The sequence below is a fragment of the Octopus bimaculoides genome, chromosome 20, assembly GCF_046866305.1.
Source record: "Octopus bimaculoides isolate indiv1 chromosome 20, ASM4686630v1, whole genome shotgun sequence".
Lineage (NCBI taxonomy): Eukaryota > Metazoa > Mollusca > Cephalopoda > Octopoda > Octopodidae > Octopus > Octopus bimaculoides.
The window spans coordinates 20151787-20173822 of NC_142947.1; the positions used below are offsets into that span (position 1 = coordinate 20151787).

The 22036-nt window shown below is 35.2% G+C and overlaps 1 long non-coding RNA gene across 42 annotated transcripts in view; it reads left to right on the forward strand.

Annotated features, from left to right (window-relative positions):
• Nucleotides 1-22036, forward strand: part of LOC106871257 (uncharacterized) — a 434384-nt gene that overhangs the window by 260079 nt on the left and 152269 nt on the right. For 28 of the 42 annotated variants that reach the window (XR_016237577.1, XR_016237575.1, XR_016237593.1 and 25 more), the window contains one exon: nt 2190-2257. This is a non-coding gene — a long non-coding RNA (uncharacterized LOC106871257). Of the gene's footprint in view, nt 1-2189; nt 2258-18527; nt 18729-19049; nt 19133-22036 lie in introns of all 42 variants that reach the window. The other 14 variants (XR_016237589.1, XR_016237591.1, XR_016237592.1 and 11 more) reach the window with 3 other exon arrangements.

The following is a 22036-nucleotide window of genomic DNA, read 5'->3' on the forward strand; positions in this document are numbered from 1 at the left end:
GTAACCGATGGAGTGCCAACAACAACAACAACAACAAGGTGTATCTTTACTTGTGTTTGTGACTTCTAGTGGACAGATTCCTAATTCTTGGATTTCAACACTAACTCTAATAAGGTCAACGACAGACACAATGACAATCGCAAAAGCAACCCTCGGTTCCACACTAGCACTAGCACAATCACGACAATTTCGACCACAAATATGAACCCATAAAATTCCCAATCATATTACTGTCTGAAGCATCAATCGATTCCCAATTATAATGGTTTCAAATTTTGGCACAGATCCAGCAGTTTTTGAGGGGACGGAGAAGTCAATTACATACACCCTAGTACGTAACTGTTACTTATTTTATCGACACCAAGAGGTTGAAAGGCAAAGTTGACCTCGGTGGTATTTGAGCTCAGAACGTAAGGACGGACGAAATGTTACTAAGCATATTGCCCGGCGTGCTAACGATTCTGCCAGCACGCCGCCTTAATAATAATGATAATGGTTTCGGATCCTGGAAAAACCACAACATGCACTAAAACTTGCTTGCCTGTTGCTGCTATCGCTGACCACATATCGCCGACGGCTACTTTGGCACTGGCCACCTGACTATTTTATAACAGGAAAATGACTATTATCTCGAGGTAATCGTCATCAACGTTCCTGGCGGTTACCTTTTTGTCTCTTCTTTCCAAATATCGTGGGACTATTTATCGGCTGATGTAGTCGTGACAATTTTTGTTTGCTCTTTTTCCACGTTCTCTATTTTAATCATGCATATAGTGCCATACATTATCTCTCTTCCAATAAAGGTAATTTCGTAATTTCATTTGATTTATCCACCAAAGCCATCGCTAAACCTTTGGATGGAACAAGAGAGATTCCATTGCCGAGGCCAGACAGGCACACTACTGTCATTCACTGGCGCAGATCTGTAGTAGATTGTCGTGAGCTGGTGGCTATAGTGTAAGCAAAATACTGCTATACTTTAGTACTTTCAGCAAAATGTTGCTTATATGTTTTGTTGTTCGATAGTACGACACAGTTTCATTTGAAAATGTACGTGTATGTATACTATTGTTGTCGTTCCGTAGTCAAATACGTTTCACGCTGATTTTTGTCATTATTTCTCATTGGAATGATGATGCTGCTCGTAGCCTCTAGTCGGTCCTGTACTCGAGAAGGAGTTTCGTCAGTTTCTCAGGACTCTATCTTATCGTAGTCGAAATGACTTTGTTTCTTTTCTATCTATTCTTCGAGCTGCAACTTTTAATGTTCTGGAAAGAGCGGTAGAAACAACCATGTTCTTCAGCTCTACGACTTACCTGCTCTTCCTTTTCCTGCTATCACAATTGTTATTTCTCATCAATACTTTTTTCCCATTTTTTTTCTTCATCTGGGGAGATGAATCTTCAGAAACCTCTACAATTGCATGTATACCAACCGGTCAACGTCTCTTGCATTTGTCAACGTGATTGACATCTATATTTCATCAATGGGTTCAAGATTCGCAATAGCCTTGTGTTTTTTTTGGAGTTTATCAAACCTGGATGTCCATTCAAAGCCGAACCGACCGCATATTGTTGCAAGTTATCTTCACACATACTTCTTCTGCCCTACTTCAAAGGTAACGTAAAGTCAAGGATATACATCTGTACCAATTTTTCTTTATATTTCCTGGCTGTGATCCCCTCATTCTTTTAACCCATGTACCTCTGCACCAGACTATGACTAGTCAGGGGCAGATCACCTCTCTATGCCTTCCCCCACCTCGTCTTCGGTTTTACAGACCAGAACACACACTTTCTTATCCGCTTGAACACAAATTTTGCCAAACATTGCTCAGGCTTCCCCCAGCTTCTCATTCACAAACATATTTCATGGGAAAGAGGTACCCTCTATCCTGACATATTTCTTGCCTTGTTTAGGGTAGACTGATACCCAGCATTTGCCTTAGTCTGAACGGTATTGTTATTGGTGATAGTTTCAATGCATTAAATTTGCATCTTCGTATGATAAATCGACTGTGTTTATAAATATCGGTTTCAGTATTATATTTTCTGTTTGTTTTTAAAAACTGTTTTATTACCTCCTTCTGCAGTTATAATAATAAATTCATTAATACAGAATCCAATACTGTTGATTCAAAAAATGCGTGTAGAATAAAATTAATAAAATTAATCCTTTTTCTACTTCAGGTCAATGGAGTAAGCGTTCAAATATTCTGATGCCATTTGTTGGTAAAAGGAAGACATTTTTTTCTAAGGTGAGACATCGTAAGTTTGTGAAAAATAGTTGTCTAATAATTACGTTTATCATTTAAAAAAAAATGTAAAATACTTAAACTAAAAAGAAAACAAATAGACAAAGAAGGCTTCTTGATTGTGAACCTGGTTCTAAGCCACACCGTCAGAAATCTTTAAAGATATATAACGAAGACGTGTATGTTACATAACTGTTTATGTGAAATTTGGAAAGAAACAATTAACCACATTATTTCTGGCTTCTCAGTTTTAGTCAACCGAGAATACATTAGCAGGTATGATAGAGTCTGAAGAAGTCAGGAGAAAGATCGTTGTTTTTATATGCATATAGTCATATGAAAAGAGGTGATATACACATTCACGTCAGAAAGTCCCAAGGAATGGAAATATGACCATACTCAGAGATTATGACAAACCTATACAGGGAGAGAAAAGGAGGCCAATTGCTGTATATCAATGTCAAGCATCATAAAAAAAACTGCACCATAATCTTAATAAGTCCCAACAATGCGCTTCTCAGTAAAATCCCAAAATTATATTATAAAGATCTGGAAATAGAATGTAGCTACTGAAAACGATATGAATGTTACTTTAGTAATTACTAATTCATTTCTAATAATCCATTCTGTGACAGAGCTTCATGGATATATATATGTATTCACTAGCTTACGGCAGTTTCTGCTATTAGATGCATTAGACTCATAATTGAGTGACTAAGTAACACCTTATAACTTCATTGAGGCCTATATATATATATATATATATATATGGGAGAATGTACGAAAAAACAACAACAGACGAGGACAGGTGGTGTAAATAACAAAAGGATGTATTAGTATGACGCTCGGGAATACGGAAAGTCTTTGACATTTCGAGCTACGCTCTTCAACAGAAAGAATACGGAGACAAGGAGAAAAACACACACACACACACACACACACACACACACACACATATATATATATATATATATATATATATATATATATATATATATATATATATATATATATATATATATACACATATATATATATATAAGGAGTAGGATGAGGATTTCGATAGAATCAGGTACTTGAAAGGGTATACACCAAGTAGTGTTGGGTTATGTCTGTGGTTCTGGCCCATGGCTGGTGAGAGTCGGAATATCAGATAGGCTATTTCGGTTGTATGGACAAAGAAAACCAACTCTATAAGTATTTAGCGCCTAAGGGGCTGGTCCAGATTACGCGTTACTTTGAGTAGTACGTTGTTGGGTGTCTGATAAGTCGTAAATTCCCTTGGTGTATCATATTCCAATACGATGGATAACTGTCAGCGCATTACAGCTGTTCCTTACGTAATCGTTTAATAGAAGAATGAGAACATTACATCATCATAAAATACCGTAATTATCAAATGAGAAGTAATTTTACAAAACAGAGAATATACCAAGAATACAGCAGGGATTCGTCTGTCGAGGCCAAATATGAAATGGTAGAATGACCAACTATGTTGGCCGTTTAGGTTAAGAATGTAATTTTTGAGAGTGTGTAATTTGATATCTAAGGTCAGTGAACTAGGTGAAAAGGAGTTTGTTAGACTAGATCATGGGTAGACTGGAGTGGGGTGTAGAAGATAATCTATTACAGGCTATGTGTTGTGGTAAGGAGAGGTCATAAAACAATTAGGGATAAGGGAAAAAGAGAAGATGAATAAATCAAACGTAAGGGTGAAGGAAAAACAAAAATAAAATGAAACATAAAAGCATACGGGCCGATCAGGTATAGGGTCGGGGTATAGGAATCTCTGGTTAATGGTAAATGACGAGGGGAGGGAGATAGAGAAACACAGAAATTTAGGTGTATTCAGTGGTAATTGGTTGAAAGTAGAAATGGGGGGGGGGGAGTACGATGGCCATCAATTAATAAGATCAATATTTATGGAATTGAAGTCATAGTAAAGAAGAGTCTCCCAATCAATAAGGAGTTTAAAAATTTAAAGCAGGTTGGGATTATGTAATGAACTACATTTAGTACGGGGTTAGAGGAAATAGCAGATCGGAATGTACCAACAGTCCCCAAACCAGGATTCGGCAACTTATTTTAATCATAATAGTATTAACCATAGTAATGTAACCCCCAGCAGCTACCATGCGAACACCAATACCTTTCGCGAGATTGATTAGTCACATCGCTGCTGTATTCTTGGAATATTCTTTTCTCTTGTAAAATTATTTCTCTTCTGATGATTACAGTCTTTTATAATGATGTGGAGGCGCAATGGCCCAGTGGTTAGGGCAGCGGACTCGCGGTCATAGGATCGCGGTTTCGATTCCCAGACCGGGCATTGTGAGTGTTTATTGAGCGAAAACACCTAAAGCTCCACGAGCCTCCGGCAGGGGATGATGGCGAACCCTGCTGTACTCTTTCACCACAACTTTCTCTCACTCTTACTTCCTGTTTCTGTTGTGCCTGTAATTCAAAAGGGTCAGCCTTGTCACACTGCGTCACGCTGAATATCCCCGAGAACTACGTTAAGGGTACACGTGTCTGTGGAGTGCTCAGCCACTTGCACGTTAATTTCACGAGCAGGCTGTTCCGTTGATCGGATCAATTGGAACCCACGACGTCGTAAGCGACGGAGTGCCAACAACAACAATAATGATGTAATGCTCTCATTCTTCTATTAAAAAGTCACGTAAGAAACAGTTGTAATGAACTGACAATTATCGATCGTATGTTATTATTCATTCGATTATATATACATATATATCTATATATATATATGGGGGTGTACATATCAACACTTCCGGTGTATATATATCAGCTAATGTGAACAGCATTAAAAAGAATAGCATAGAGACTAATACAAATAACAACAAAAAAGCAACACAATAAATTAGTCGCTGTAAAAGTCTTTAAACAATTAATTATGAAAAAATCTCTCCTCGTGGACACACTTTCTTACATAGAAAATATGTATCACAAAGACTGGTCTCCTTCCCTTACTAACCCACAACAAAGCTCATAACTGAGTACTGCCCCCATTTATGGAACGGCGCTGCTGGTATTAATTACATATTCTAGATATATGGTTCTTAACCGGGGTTCACATGGTCCTAGTGGAGAGGAGGGTGCAATATAAGATTCAGTTGTTAAAGTTTATGTGTAATAAATTGCTTCTACTTCTACGATACACAAAATATTTTAACAAATTTTTGAATACAATTCCTGATAATATTTGATTATAAAATTGTAATATGATTTTTTAAAACATTGAATAGGTATGAGGGTCCAGAAAGTAAAATAGGTATCAAAGGGGTGTTAGGCAAACTATGGTTGAGAAACAATGTCCTAGACCATATGCAAGAATAGTTACCCGATTGATTAGCGTAAAGACATTCACAAACACATTTCGACTTCTACCTTACAAATATGACGTAACATCTATCTATTCAATTCTAACACATCTCAGATATGCCTGAGCATCTCAGCATCTCAGACTTGAGCTCGTCTCATTGCTATTTAGTTACTCTAAAATTATTCATTTCCTCTCTCCTTGCCCATACTGAATTCATCTTTCATGACCCTACACTGACTATTATGCCTATCCCTTTTTTCTCTAGAACAGTGGTTCCCAACCATTTTTTTTTTATCTATGGACACCTTTGATCACTATTTCATTCTGGCGGGCCCCCATAAGAAATTGATGTTTAAAAATTAACTTCATAGATATCTCTTTCAAAATTCTTATTTTGGTTTTCATACATTAACATGTGTGGGTTGCACAACTTATACATAAAATTTTAGAAAAAGAAATGCTAGAAAAACCTAGCTGTAACTGTTTCTTTCAGTAAATACATCTGAACCAATAGTTTTCATGGACATTTAGAATACTGCTATGGATTCCCAATTTACAATTTTGCTAGCGGGAACGTCCCCATCAGATCTGACTTGGACCGACAAGGATCATTCATATGGATCCGGATTGAGAACTCCTGCTCTAGAAAGTTGTTTCCCTAAGATTTTTTCCACGCCGATTTTTACCTGGATCCCATTTTTTCAAATGAAACATTAACCTTGCCAAAATCATCGGTCTCGGACAGCTTGTTAAGGTTATAGGAATATTGTCACCCACTTACGGAGAAAATATAAAAGAAACGGAAAATGCTTTTGTATGAATCACTTCTTCCTTGTTTCCCCTTTTTCAAGTTTCATATATTCCAAAAGACTTTTAGAAATGGACAAGAAATGAAACAGAATCAGATACATACTTTATTGGAGTAGGTGTTATATGATAGAACACACACCGCATTTTTTTTTTATTAATGAGTGAAATAAAATGTTCATATACTTGCTATAAAGCATAAATCAGTTACTCTCGAAGTAGGCGGTACAACCGCCCACAGGGTGGGGGAAAGATCCAAGGGGGCGGCGAGGAAAATAGGGGGCGGTGAGGAATACAAGGGGCGGTGAGGAAACAAGAAGCGTTAGAAATGCTGTAAAGTGACTGTAGGGTGGGGATTGTGTCATTTTCTTCTGTAGCGGGACACGATATTCATATATATTTGTGCAACATCAGTCAGCGTGAACTTATACTATTTCAGGAAAAGCACACACACAAACACACACACACACACACACACACGCACACACACACAGACACACCCACACACATACGCACACACACACACACGAACACATACACACACATACATGCGCGTACATATGTGTGTGTGTGTATGTGTGTGTGTACATGCGAGTGTATATATATATATATATATATATATACATATATATATATATATATATATATGTATATATAATATATATATATATATATATATATATGTATATATATATATATATTGATATAGATATATATATATACATAGATACATACATATACATATATACATGTACATATATATATATATATATATATATATATATATATATATATATATATATATATATATATATATATATATATATGTATATATATATATATACACATGTGTGTATATATCATTATACATATATATGCGTGTATGTGTTAGTGTGTGAGTGTGTGTGTGAATGTGTGTGTGAATGTGTGCATGTGTGTGTGTATGAATACATCCTGCGCGTATATGAGATATGATGTTTTCGCAGTTGCCAATCACCCCGAATTCTGCTGAAGTTGACTTTGCCTTTCATATTTTCGGAGTCGATAAAATAAAGTACCAGTTAAACACTGAGATCAATATAAATGGCTTATCCTCACTCCTGGAAGAATTGGTGACCTTGTGCCAAATTTTCAAACCAGTATTAAATATTATTCAAAGACAGCGCGCTGGCGGAACCAATAGGACGCTAGGTATAACGCGTAGCGGCATTTCGTCCGTCTTTTCTGAGTTCAAATTCTGCCGAGGCCGACTTTGCCTTCATCTTTTCAGGTTCGATAAAATAGATATAAGTTGATTACTGGGGTTGATGTAATCGATTTACCCGCTTCTATAAACTTACCGGTCTCGTGTCAAAAATTGAAGCAAATATTAGATATTATTCATAAAATAAATTATGTTGCCTTAAAAACAACTTACACAAATAGCTTCTTTTATTTATTTATTTATTTATTTATTTATTTATTGTTTGAGGTAGCAGACATTACACTCTGTTCTTTCAACTAACAACCAGTAGAATGTTTATGATTACATAAATCTTTCTATTCATAGTAATTAAATTCAATCCGGAAAATGCATCAGGATTGAGTCCTTTGTGACTCTCTCCTGACATATCCACCATAAAATACATGAGCAGAATACATAGAAACATCTAACATTAATACTGAAGGCTGAGGAACATATATTTACCAGTTTTTCGAAAGTGATACAGGATAAGGAGTGAAACCCTAAAGTATCTGAGAGACTCGCTGACAATATGGAAAGTTTTCCAACATTGCGATGGATTTAGAAGAGTCTTTTAAAAAAAAAAATTGAGTAAGGAATTTCGAATTTCCTATTAGAAATTATGATAGTGTGTATGTATGAATATATATATATATATATATATATATATATATATATATATATATATATATATATATATATATATATATGCACATAAAATACACACACACACACACACACACATATATATATATACACACATACATATGTAGATATGCACTATATGTACACACAGAAACACAAATATGTACACATGAATATATGCATATACACTTACAAATGCATATGCACATACTTTATCGAATCTGAATGTTTCACACCACTGCCATTATTGCGCAAATTCTTGTTTGATGATCGAAGTGGTGCGAAACCATATACTCTACAAGATGTATTGACCAATTCCCTACCATTCGTTCAACATTACTCAATATGTGTGTGTGTGTGTGTGTGTGGAAGTAGACTTGTGACAGAGTAACATCACTTGCCAGACCCATTTCCCTCTAAGAAAAATCTCGCGTTTGGTCTCCCCATCGCTAATGACATCTCATATGGCTCCAAGGAACCTACAAGTCATCCACTCAATAGCCACTGGTAAATAAAGATATTACATTTCCGTTCAGATGTTGGCAACTCGTGTCCGTACACGTTCATATAAAATCAGTTTTCACTGTAGTCTGGCATACAAGTACAGATTAAACTGCAAACACCTTGATTTGAACTTGCCTGGGAGTAGCGTTTTATCGATCCTTAAGCGACCATGCTCCGCCATCTTCTAAATTTTGATATCTCCACCTCTATCGTTAAGAGATAGAGGTGAGGACATCAGCTCATCTAATCTGCCCAGTATTCTCACTTCTGATTTCTCATCCCTAGCTCACAATGAAACAAAATCCATGAAAGCTTTTGCAGGGGAAAGGATCTTCATTATATGGTCATGGGCCGTTATGTTTCGTAAGATGGCCTACTTTCCAAGAGTTATCCATATGACCGAAATTGTACACCCATGTACAAGTCCCACCTCAAATCTCTACCAAATCGTTGTATAGTCTTTTGGGGTAAATTGCTTGCAGAACATCCTGTTGTAATCTGTCATCAATCTGCAGAGTTCCGACAGGATCCAGAACTGCTTCATGGCATACATGTTTCAAATCATGTATGCTTACATTCATGTATTCATAAATATAATGCACATATACAATATTTATATATACATATATAAGTACACATCTATAGAAATATAAGGGTTTGTTTCTCTACTGGTAGAAGTACACAGATTTTAAGTTGATTATGCACTTGGATCGTTCAAAATTTAAAAAAAAAAAATTATTTTAACAGTTTCAGCTCAAAGCTGTGGCCATGCTTGGGCACCACCGGTTATTCACATTAACTTTATGTATGTATGTATGTATGTATGTATGTATGTATGTATGTATGTATGCATGCATGTATGTATGTATGTATGTATATATGCATGCATGCATGTGTGTGTATGTGTATGTATGAGTGTATGTGATTGTGTGATTGTGTATATATGTATATATTAATTTCTTTTCTGTCCGCTTATTTATTTTATTATATTCTACATAACTATTTTTATTCCGTACTTCGGTGGTAGGACTAATAAAATGGGCTAGGAGTTCAACATTTAGGGCTGAAAATAGACAACATTGCCAATTATTTTTATCTTTTATAAGTTCTTTCTCTCTTTCTCCCTCTCCCTCTTTATATATATATATATATATATATATATATATATATATATATATATATATTCTTTTATTTGATTCAGTCATTTGACTACGGCCATGCTGGAGCACCGCCTTTCTAGTTGAACAAATCGACTCGAGGACTTATTCTTTGTAAGCCACTAGTACTTATTCTATAGGGTTCTTTTACTGAACGGCTTGGTTACGGGGACGTAAACACACCAACATCGGTTGTCAAACGATGATGGTGAGGCCAAACAGAGACACAGAAACAAATACATTTACGCATACACAAACACATACACACACACGCACACACACATGCAAGCACACACACACACACACACACACACACACACACACACACACACACACACACACACACACACACACACACACACACATATATATATATATATATATATATATATATATATATATACGACGAGCTTCTTTCAGTTACCGTTTACCAAAATCCACTCACAAGGCTTTGGTCGCCCAAAGGCTATAGCAGAAGACTCTTGCCCAAGGTGCCACTCCCTTGGACTGAACCTAGGACCATGTGTTTGGTAAGCAAGCTACTTACCACACAATCACGCCTGTCATTGCATTTTTCCTTCGTTTATGTACTTAGTTGCAATATATATATATATATTTGTGTGTCTGTGTTGGTCCCCACCCAACATCGCTTGACAACCGATGCTGGTGTGTTTACGTCCCCGTAACGTAGCGGTTCGGCAAAAGAGCCCGATAGAATAAGTACTAGGTTAAAAAGAATAAGTCCTGGGGTCAGTTTGCTCGACTAACGGCGGGGCTCCAGCATGGCCACAGTCAAATGACTGAAACAAGTAAAACTGTTACTCAGAGTTTCACGTTCCCGTTCACTGGACAGTTAAGATAAAAACTCTCCGACGAACAGGACGGGAATTTCTGAATAACAGTTTTGTCATAATTTTGCAGCTTTAATAAAAGCATATTACCTTATTTTTGGTATTCGAATAATATTTTTTAAACTTTGTTTTGACTTAAGTGCTCACCTTTGTGTGTGTGCGCATGTATATACATACATATATATATATATATATATATATATATATATATATATATATATATATATATATATATATATATATATATATATATATATATATTTCTAGAAAGAGTAGTAACTTGAGGTTGAGCCTTAACAGTGTGATGGTCAGAGAAATCTGACTGGAAACAGATTCTTCTTAAAAGGTTTGCAATAAACGATCTTTTTACTTTAGCGTGAAAATGTAGACAAAATAAAATGTTACAAGATTATATTCATTGCAACTGAATTCATAAACGAAGGAAATATTCAGTGACACATGATGCACTGTACAATATATGTACAATGTCTAACATGTGAATTGTATATGTGTATTGCATTTACGTATATTTTAGTACATGAAAATTGTATTATTGTATTTTATAGGGAAACACATTTATATCAATAATAGGAAATACATGCAGTGAAAGTATATTGAATAAAATCTGTATCTTGTTAGGCATGCATGTTTCACCGTAACAGACTCATATATATATATATATATATAGGACATCATAATGATATTTATATATTTATGAAATTTATGCTTTATTGGATATTGACAAAATATACCACTTTTGATAAATAAATTTTAATCAGAACTTCGCCTAGTAATGTACAGGTCCCTGTCAAATATAGGGAGTGTTAAGTTGCTTCTTTTAAAATACCATAACCTATCAGAACACACACACACACACACACACACACACACATTTTCAATCAACCGAACCAACTGGCCCGTGGATTACCCTGTAAGTGGTTGAGTTTTCACGTACGCCTGTGCCTTTACAGTCATACACAAGCGAGGTCATTGCGCCAGGACGGGTTTCCAATTTGTTCGTTCAATCTAGTCTATCTGAGGCAATAGGACCAGGATACTACACAGATAGCTAACAGGATTTCTTGATAGATGAATCAACTGAGTAATATTCTACGCCTACATATAATCAAAGTATTGGGTTGTCCGGAAAGTTCGTGCCGATTTTTAAAGGAAAGAAAAAAAGGTCAATAATTACTTGCCATTACATTTTTAATCAACCAAATATGAACCCTTTTGTTGCACAATGTGTCTCCATCTTTCCTTTAACTTGAAAATGCCCTCTTCCTAGAATTGAGGTGGTTTCATGGCAAATAAGTTGAAAGGTAAGCTACTATAAATCGGCACGAACTTTCCAGACAAACTAATATTGTACACGATACACATTGATATGTATATATATATGTGTGCATGAATGCATTTATTTATGTATGCATGTATATGTATATATATATATATATATATATATATATATATATATATATATATATATATATATATATATATATATACACGTATATATATATATTTATATGTGTGAGCATATGCATGTTTGTAGCATTCGTATTTTGTATTGGGTACTATCCATGGTGTAATTCATTGCAATTGAATCAATTTCAGCGAAGTAATTAATAATAATAATAATAATAATAATAATAATAATAATAATAATAATAATAGTACTAATTATAAAGTTCGGTGGGCCCCTTATATACAAGGATTAAAATCTTAGAAAATTACCAAATTGAAATCTCAAAACCCACCTATTTCGTGTAATTGAATTTGATGAGTTAGCAGAGAAAGTTTAAATAAATTACTGAAAATGTCGCTTTAAGATACACTCTTTCAACATTCAAATTTCGTGTTTAATACAGCCACTCGCGGTGTTTTCCTTCATTGTGAAAAGTGCAATGAAGGAGAGAAGAGTAGGGTAAGAGTGTTTTTTTTCTTCTTTTATTGTGAGTTACATATGTTTCAGAATGTTGAATAAGATAAAATGACAGAAAATTACGAAAAAGAAGATAATCATTTTTGTGGTTGTTGCTGTTCCAAAAGCTTGGTGTGTGTATGCGCGCGCGCGCGCGCGTGTGTGTATGTGTGTGTGTGTGCGTGTGAGAGAGAGAGAGAGAGAGAGAGAGAGAGAGAGAGAGAGAGAAGAAATTCAAATAGCTATTTCCGAAAGTCTGCTTTTCCAGTTTCTAGTAAAAGTAGGTGGGGCACAATGAGTAATATTTACTATATTTTTCATTTGAGTGTAATTGTATTTTTTACAAATGTTAACTACCTTGCCAAAAACTGTACCAGCGAAACAAAGGTCTTCTGTAGACGCAGTAAAACCTATAACATATTCAGGACACTTTCAGAAAATTATCATTGTTCTCTTTTGGTAAGACAAGGTAAGCAAGATATGTCCTTCCATTTCTCCCGTGTTAAATTTGAAATAAGAGTCATACACATCCGTCCTTAGACATCGGATATGCAACAAAATTTAAAATATTGCGTTCAAATGAAAGATGATTATGGAAAAATAGCACATAATATGAAATTAATGAAACTCAACTAAATCTAAAAATCATCATAAAATATTCTTTATAGCTTCTTCACAGTAACTTCATCAAAAATTATCCAGATATTTTATTAGCTACCTCAACTACAATCGGGTGAAATCGTCTTTCATTTGACTTCGTTATTTTAAGGAGAGTCTCATTATGCCTGATTCCTGGAAGGTGGAGGGGCTCCCTGTATTGAGTGCTACATATCTTTCATAGCAGCCCCGTCCAATATCTAGATGCCCGGAGCAATTACCCCCTCTACACCCCTATAAATCTGTCCCTGACCAGACATACTCAAAAAGTGACCGAAATAGTACGGAAAGGAAGAACAACAAAACAAACAAGTGGAAAGAAATGGAACTGAACGGTCAATTCATGCAACAAACTGGCCGTGGTTGACAGAAGGGGAAGTTTTAAAGAGAAACAGAAATGTTAAAGTATAGCCGCTCAGGAACAGGCTCTGGGAACAAATCTGATAAAAGCAAAGATCGACAAAACTCAGTGAGACAGCAAACATAGAATCCATAGGAAAGGAAACGAAAGTATCAATCACATTTTGCGTGAGTGCAGTACACTAGCACACAAGCAATATGAGCGCAGAGATAGCAAAACGTATCGGGATGTTATTCGAATGTGTGGTTTCAAAACAATAGAAAAGTGGTAAGAATACGAATCAGAGGCTGTGAGAGAAAATGAGAATTACAAGAACCGATGGGACTTTTCCATAAAGACTGGCCGTAATACTCTTTTACTCTTTTACTCTTTTACTTGTTTCAGTCATTTGACTGCGGCCATGCTGGAGCACCGCCTTTAGTCGAGCAAATCAACCCCAGGACTTATTCTTTGGAAGCATAGTACTTATTCATTCGGTCTCTTTTGCTGAACCGTTAAGTTATGGGGACGTAAACACATCAGCGTCGGTTGTCAAGCGATGTTGGGGGAACAAACACAGACACAGACATATACACACACATACATATATATATATACATATATATATATATATATATATATATATATATATACATTTATACGACAGGCTTCTTTCAGTTTCCGTCTACCAAATCCACTCACGAGGCTTTCGTCGGCCCGAGGCTATAATAGAAGACACTTACCCAAGGTGCCACGCAGTGGGAATGAACCCGGAACCATGTGGTTGGTAAGCAAACTACTTACCACACAGCCACAAAAAAAAAATAGTCATAATTTGGGGGAATAAAATAAAAAGTGTGAAATCATAGATTTTGCAATTCTCTATGAAGCAGAGTTGATACAAAAGAAATTGAACAAAATTGAGAAATGTCATGATGCAGCCAGAAAGTTCAAGAGAATGTAGAAGACCAAGCCAACAATTATTCCTGTAGTAATTATTTCACTTGGCACGACTCCCAAAATGCTATTTAAAACACGAAAAGAAATTGGAATTGAACCTCGCATTGTCAACAAGCAGAAAAGTATGATCCTATATTCTGTAAGAATCCTAAGGAAGATCCTAGAGAATTGAGGAGTCTTGTTGTCTCCAGTGTCTGAGTGACGTCCGATGGATAATGTGTAAATATAGTAGATATCAATATAAGGATTTTAAAATAACAATAATTCAGAGCGGCCGCTGGCGTTGAACAACAAGCTAAAAATGATTATTGATTAATATCCAAGATTTATTCTTGACTTAAAAAAATTGTCTCCACTTCCAGTTAAAATAGACAAATGGATCTGAGACATGTAGTAAACAACTTCCTTGAGAAGTTGGGATAATCTGAAGTAACTAAGAAGTCTCGAAAACTGACATTTGTGGATAGATATTTCAGTCTAAATAAGCATCATATACACATATGTATGTATGTATTTATGTATGTGAAAATATATGTATGTATGTCTGTATGTATGTATGTATTTATGTATGTATGTATGTATGTATGTATGTATGTATGTATGTATGTATGTATATATGTATATATATATATATATATATATATATATATATATATATATATATATATACATACATATATATATATATATATATATATATATATATATATATATATATATATATATATATATATATATATATATATATATATATATATATATATATATACATATATATATATATATACACACACACAAATATACATATGAAGTATACATACATACATACATACAAACCTATACATATATATATATAATTTCAAATTAATAATAAAAGGATAAAATTAATTAATTAAATTAATTGATTAATCAATCAATTAATTAATAATTATACCAAGTAGATCGGTACGTTAAAATAACCTTTATAGGTAAAATTATACAAATATTCTATAATTATAAACATAATTATAATTAGGGGTCAGCTAATTACTTCACCACATGCCGAATTTAGAAATAGTAACTCCTATTTCTAAATTCGGCATGTGGGGAAGCAATTAGCTGACCCCTAATTATAATTATGTTTATAATTATAGAATATATATATATATATATGCTTGCAAAAAAATATATATGTATATATATATATATATATATATATATATATATATATATATATATATATATATATATTTATTTATATCAATAATTTGTTGCAGAAAGGAGGCGAGCTGCAACAAATTATTGATATATGTATACACACACACACACATATGTATATATATATATATATATATATATATATATATATATATATATATATATATATAAAAGAATACAAAAAATGGAACAAGAACACAACAGGCGACAACAAAATATCCAGACAGTTAAACGATACATAAAGGGAGAAGAAAAAACAAGGACGAGTCGTTCGGAGTTTTCCTATCTTCAGTCTAGTTTCGGATCTTTTCACCAGCTTCGGCTGGTTATACTCGAGACTGCTCTAATCTGGCCAACCACAAGAAAAATCTAAGCCAAGAGCACTAGATTATTTGGAAGAAAGCAGCGACTGCATACGAAAAGAAGAAAGAAAGAAAAAACGGAGAAATTGTACACAAATACAAATGCAAACAAGAGGACATTAACAATAAGTGTCTTTTGACTAAAGACGAATTAATATATATATATATATATATATATATATATATATATATATATATATATATATATATATATATATAAAGAGAGAGAGAGAGAGAGAGAGAGAGAGAGAGAGAGAGAGAGATGGTTTGTTGCCAGATTAATGTGGGAGTCCCAGCAAAGGGAAGAATGCTACTGGTATTTAGCCCTAGGAAGCACCGTTTCCAGTTAGCTATGTGACACAAGCGTTCTGTGTTCTTAAGTTTTCAAACAGGGGGAAATAAGCTCCTCCACCCAGCAAAGCCAGCATCTTAAGGACACAATACGCTTGTGTCACATAGCCAACTGGAAACGGTGTTTCCTGGGGCTAAATAGCAGTAGCATTCTTCCCTTTGCTGGGACTGCCACATTAAGTTGCCAACAAACCACCACTTTATCGTACTGCTAGTGTTTAAGTCCTTCTGAGAGATTTAGAAATGCAAAATTTCTAATTATATATATATATATATAGGTGTATGTATGTATGTATGTATGTATGTATGTATGTATGTATGTATGTATGTATGTATGTATGTTGTGTGTGTGTGTGTATCAATAGTTTGTAGCAGAAAGGCGGCGAGCTGGCAGAAACTTAAGCACGCCGGACGAAATGCTTAGTGGTATTTCGTCTGCCTTTATGGTCTGAGTTGAAATTCCGCCAAGGTCGACTTTGCCTTTCATCCTTTCGGAGTCGATAAATTAAGTACCAGTTGCGTACTGAGGTCGATCTAATCGACTGGCCCTCTCCCTAAAAATGTTGGGCCTTGTGCCTTGAGTAGAACAGAATAATTTGTTGCAGAGTTTTACTGTCATCACTCTACAGTTATTCCCTCTGTAGCGTTTAGCTATGCCTAAATTACATTTCTTCGAGAACAGGTGAATGGTGAATACAATTAAGTAGCAATTAGGTTTCGATTGAACACTACATTACGGATCTGAAAGCGTGTGTTATTGAATTCTGCTATCTGCCCACCTGCTGTTTTTTTTTTCTGTTTTTTTTTTGTTTATGGAAGTGGGGGGGGGTCGTTGTCAATACGTCAATATACTCATACAATGCTATGTCATCAAGTTTGATATCAATTTCCCTGGCACTGTTTGAGTCTGTTTTATAATTATCACCTGGCTTAGTTGTTTAGACTTGTAGTTTTTAAGTTTTGATTTATTCGTAATTTTCTTCGCACCAGCTCCATTAGCCTTGCCAAAGAAGTCTGCCTGTTTGCTGCTCTTATCGCGATCAAATCTGTTAGAATAGACAAGTGTCCAAGTTTCTATCTCCAAGTTTCTATCTCATTTGAAATTTGATATTTAATCTTCACAGGGTATTTTCGGGTGGTATAAATATATTGGTAGTAGGAACACCCACGCAGGTTCCCAAGAGGTGGATAGATGAACAGAAATCTAGATATTGGGGTCAGCGGCGAATATGGAAATAAGCTGTTCTGGATCAAACGCGGGTTCTCATTTATAACGTAGCACTCAGCTTAGGATTACAGGTGAAGTCACAGAAAGCAGAAGGGTGACTGTGGCGTCTCAGTGAAAGAGTGATCTATTGCCCAACATTGATTAACACACATGGACGAGCAAAGGAAGAATTTGTATGGTCGATGGCCAGGATCATCAAGTTCCCGAGACGTACTACTGCCAACATCTATAGGCCTTGCAACCATAGATGTAATTAAGGTATCGAAATATGTATATTTAGAATTTCATTTCACATTGACCGGTGTCAGATAATTAAAAAGTATGTTCAGTTGAAATATGGGCTGGTATTCAAAAATCAGCGCAGAGCCAAACTAAAAGCTCGCTATAACTAAAGTGCAATAACGTACACGTAATCTCAATCTTCAATGGGTGAAATCGAAATTCTGAGTTGGTTAAATCAGTGACTATTTTAAATATAAATATTATCATATGCGTAGAAGAACATTGCATTTACCACGAAGAATGAAAACTGAATTATCTTGAGCTGGGATAACGTTTGCGTTCAGCAAAGAAAAACTCAGCATTATTCATATCTGAAATATTTATAAATTCTGTTACTCTCTCATGTTTGGTTATAAATCACATTCTTTCGGTGAGGTTGAATAACATCGTGGAATTCAACCTTCTGTTCTTAATTGTATACTCTCAGCTTTATTACTTTACAGTCTTCTTTCTAATCACCATAACTACCAAATTTCCTTCTACTTGGTGCTCCAGTCCATAGTCTACAGGAAAGAAAATCCCTTTATCTGTTCTCACTGGTTTTAAGAAACTAACAATGGAGCCATGACGCCAGATATTTCTATCCAAACCACAACACACTTTTGTGATGTGTCTCGTTCGCAAGTGTATCCTGGGATTTTCAAGTAAGTCGAAAATGCCTAGATATGTAGAAACTTTCAGTGTTTTTATATACCATACTGCTGCATGCGTTTTCCTAGTCAGCAAAATTGCAATGGGAGCCTCCAACATAGTTTTAAAGTAATCTTGATACTCATACTTTAATATAAGACCATGAAAAACTTGATGGTGTGCCGTAATGATTTTAATGCCTTATTCAATGGTGGTTGTAGGCTCAAAGAGATTCAAACTCGCTCTCTGCTGGCTGGGTTGACGTACAAGCGATGGCAGACAAATTTCGCTTAAGTCATACCCTACCGACTTAAAAAGAATGTATTTCATTATAGATCTGGTTATGCAGTGCTGACCTCAGCTAAACGAAAACAGCAACAGCAACAATTCTTCCTATCGAGTTTCTAAATGAAGATTGGTGAGTTTGTAAAGGCTTGGACCTGTGCGTCTTACCCCCAGACTGAATGATTTCTAACATTAGCAGACGATCAAACATACCTATAGTCGGTATAATGGAGCCAAGCGCGTCGCGTCAATTAAATAATATATATATATATATATATATATATATATATATATATATATATATATATATATATATATATATTTATACTGATTACAAAAATTAGAAATGATCTAATTATAAATCTCACAGCAGCAGTGTTACGATAAAGCAGTTGTATACTGTCAACTTAACGTGACAGTCCCAATAAGGGAATCATACTGCTGCTATTTAGCCCTAGGAAGCTGGACCGCTTCCTGTCGGCCTTGACACATTTCCTGTGTCCTTATGTTAATGAGGGGGAGACAAGCACCTCCACCCAGCCTAGCCTGCATTCAGGAACATGTTTCTGAGTCTTTGCTCGTCATCAGCCTGAAGTAGCACGACCAGCTGGCTGAAAATACCTGACAGGAAGCGGTCCAGCTTCCTAGGGCTAAATAGCAGCAGTATGATTCCCTTATTGGGACTGTCACGTTAAGTTGACAGTATACAACTGCTTCATATATATATATATATATATATATATATATATATATATATATATATATATATATATATATATATATACACATATATATATGTATGTATCTATGTATATATACATACATATATACATACATATATATACATATATACATGCATATATATATATATATATATATATATATATATATATATATATATATATATATATATATATATATATATAAAAGATAATAAGAGTGAAAAAACTACAGAAGGCTTGTGTTACATGGTTAAAGTATATATTTAAATTATGTCAGAAAAATGTTATAAAAATGTTATAAAATCTTTTTATATATATACATGCATATATGGGTACAGGACATCACCAACGGTGCAAATAACATGAAATGCGTAAACGAACGAGTTAAATATGTAAACAACGAGAAAAAAAAAATGAAAAATAGGATAAGTAAACACAGAGTAAGAACCCTTCATCAGTTGTCGGCTGCCTGTCTACTCCTCATTTCGAGCATTCAGCGGCAATATGAGTTTTCAAAGACAGTTGCTCTCATAAATTCTAAAATAAAATTTAGGATTTATGGAGGGTCAAAGTTGCTAATAAAAACATGACGGTGGAGACATACAAGAAAACCGAACAAAAACAAATATGGAGGTTCGTTATACCGGAACGAGAGGAAAATAGTGAATGCTGGGAGAAACATTTTTTGAAAAAAGAAAAGATAGAAGAGAGAAAGAGAGAGAGAAAAAAACACGTCCGTTCTTTTGAACGTCCGTGCAGGAAAATAACGATGGTCACGTGAGAAAAAGAAAGATGGACGATAGTCACGTGTGAGAGAACGAGAGAGTGATACTGTAAAAGAGAAAGAGGGGAAAGAGAGAGAGAGAGAGAGAGAGAGAGTGAGAGAGAGAGAGAGAAAGAGAGAGAGAAAACCGTGAAGGAAAGAGGATGAGAAAAAGGGAATTAGAGAAAGATGGAGGAAGAAAACAGTATAGAGTATAGGACTGCTGTTTTGACCACTATCTCTCTTTCTATGTGCGTCTGAGGCGTGGCTGTGTGGTAAGAAGTTTGCTTGCCAACCACAGGGTTCCGGGTTCACTCCCACTGCGTAGTACCTTTGCCAAGAGTCTTCTACTATAGCCTCGGGCCGACCAAAGCCTTGTGAGTGGATTTGGTAGATCGAAACCGAAAGAAGCCCGTCGTATACATCCATATATATGTATATACCGTTTCGTTTTCCTGTCTTGTTTTTCGTCCGCCACTATCCTCCACAAAAAAATTTAATTTGTCTTCGTGGGAAGAGCCATTTTAACGATGCGTCCTGCCCTAACTCTTCGAAACGCCAGTGTTTTAATGGTAGCAGCTGATGAAGGATATGCTTGTTTTTTGTAACTTGTTTATCATTTTGTCCATGTTTGTTTTGCAACGTCATGTACCCAGATATGTATCTCTATGTACATGTAGATGAAGGTATGTACATACATGTACGTATATATGCATATACTCATATATATATATATATATATATATATATATATATATATGTTTGTATGTCTGTGTTTGTCCCCCAACCATCGCTTGACAATCAATGTTGGTATGTTTACGTCTCCGTAACTTAGCCGTTCGGAAAAAGATACCGATAAGATAAGTACTTGGCTTACAAAGAATAAGTCCTGCTTGCAGTCGATTCGTTCGACTAAAGACGGTGCTCCAGCACGACCGTAGTAAAAATGGCTGAAAAAAGTAAAAGAATATACATTGGATTGCTGTTTTGACCACTCACCCTCCTTCTCCCCACACTCTCTGTCTCTATGTCTCTGTCTCTCTCTCTTTCTACGTACATCTGAAAACACACACACACACACACACACACATACACACATACGCACGCGTACATACATTTTTACATGCACAGAGAAATAGTGATAAGGGGTGAGAGGGAGAGAGAAAGAAACTGAAGCGTTAGAACAGCAGTCCTATCAATGGTATACAATAGAGAAGACATTGAAAATATAGACCAGTTTACAACTGAAGGCGGTGCTCCAGGATAGAGTTTTGTTGGCGATGATGATGATGACGACGACGACGATGAGGACGAGGCTGACAAGGACAAGAACAAGAGCATCAACAACACAACAACAACAACAACAACACCAATAACAATAATAGTATCAACGACGACAAAAACAACAGCAACAGTAATAATTCACCTCAGTATGTGTCTGTAATTGAACGTTATCACATTATCAACGTAGAGATGATCCTCTCACGAATATACGAAAAGCACTCTATTGTGTATGTGTCTGTGTATGTGTGTATGTATATGTCAGTGTGTG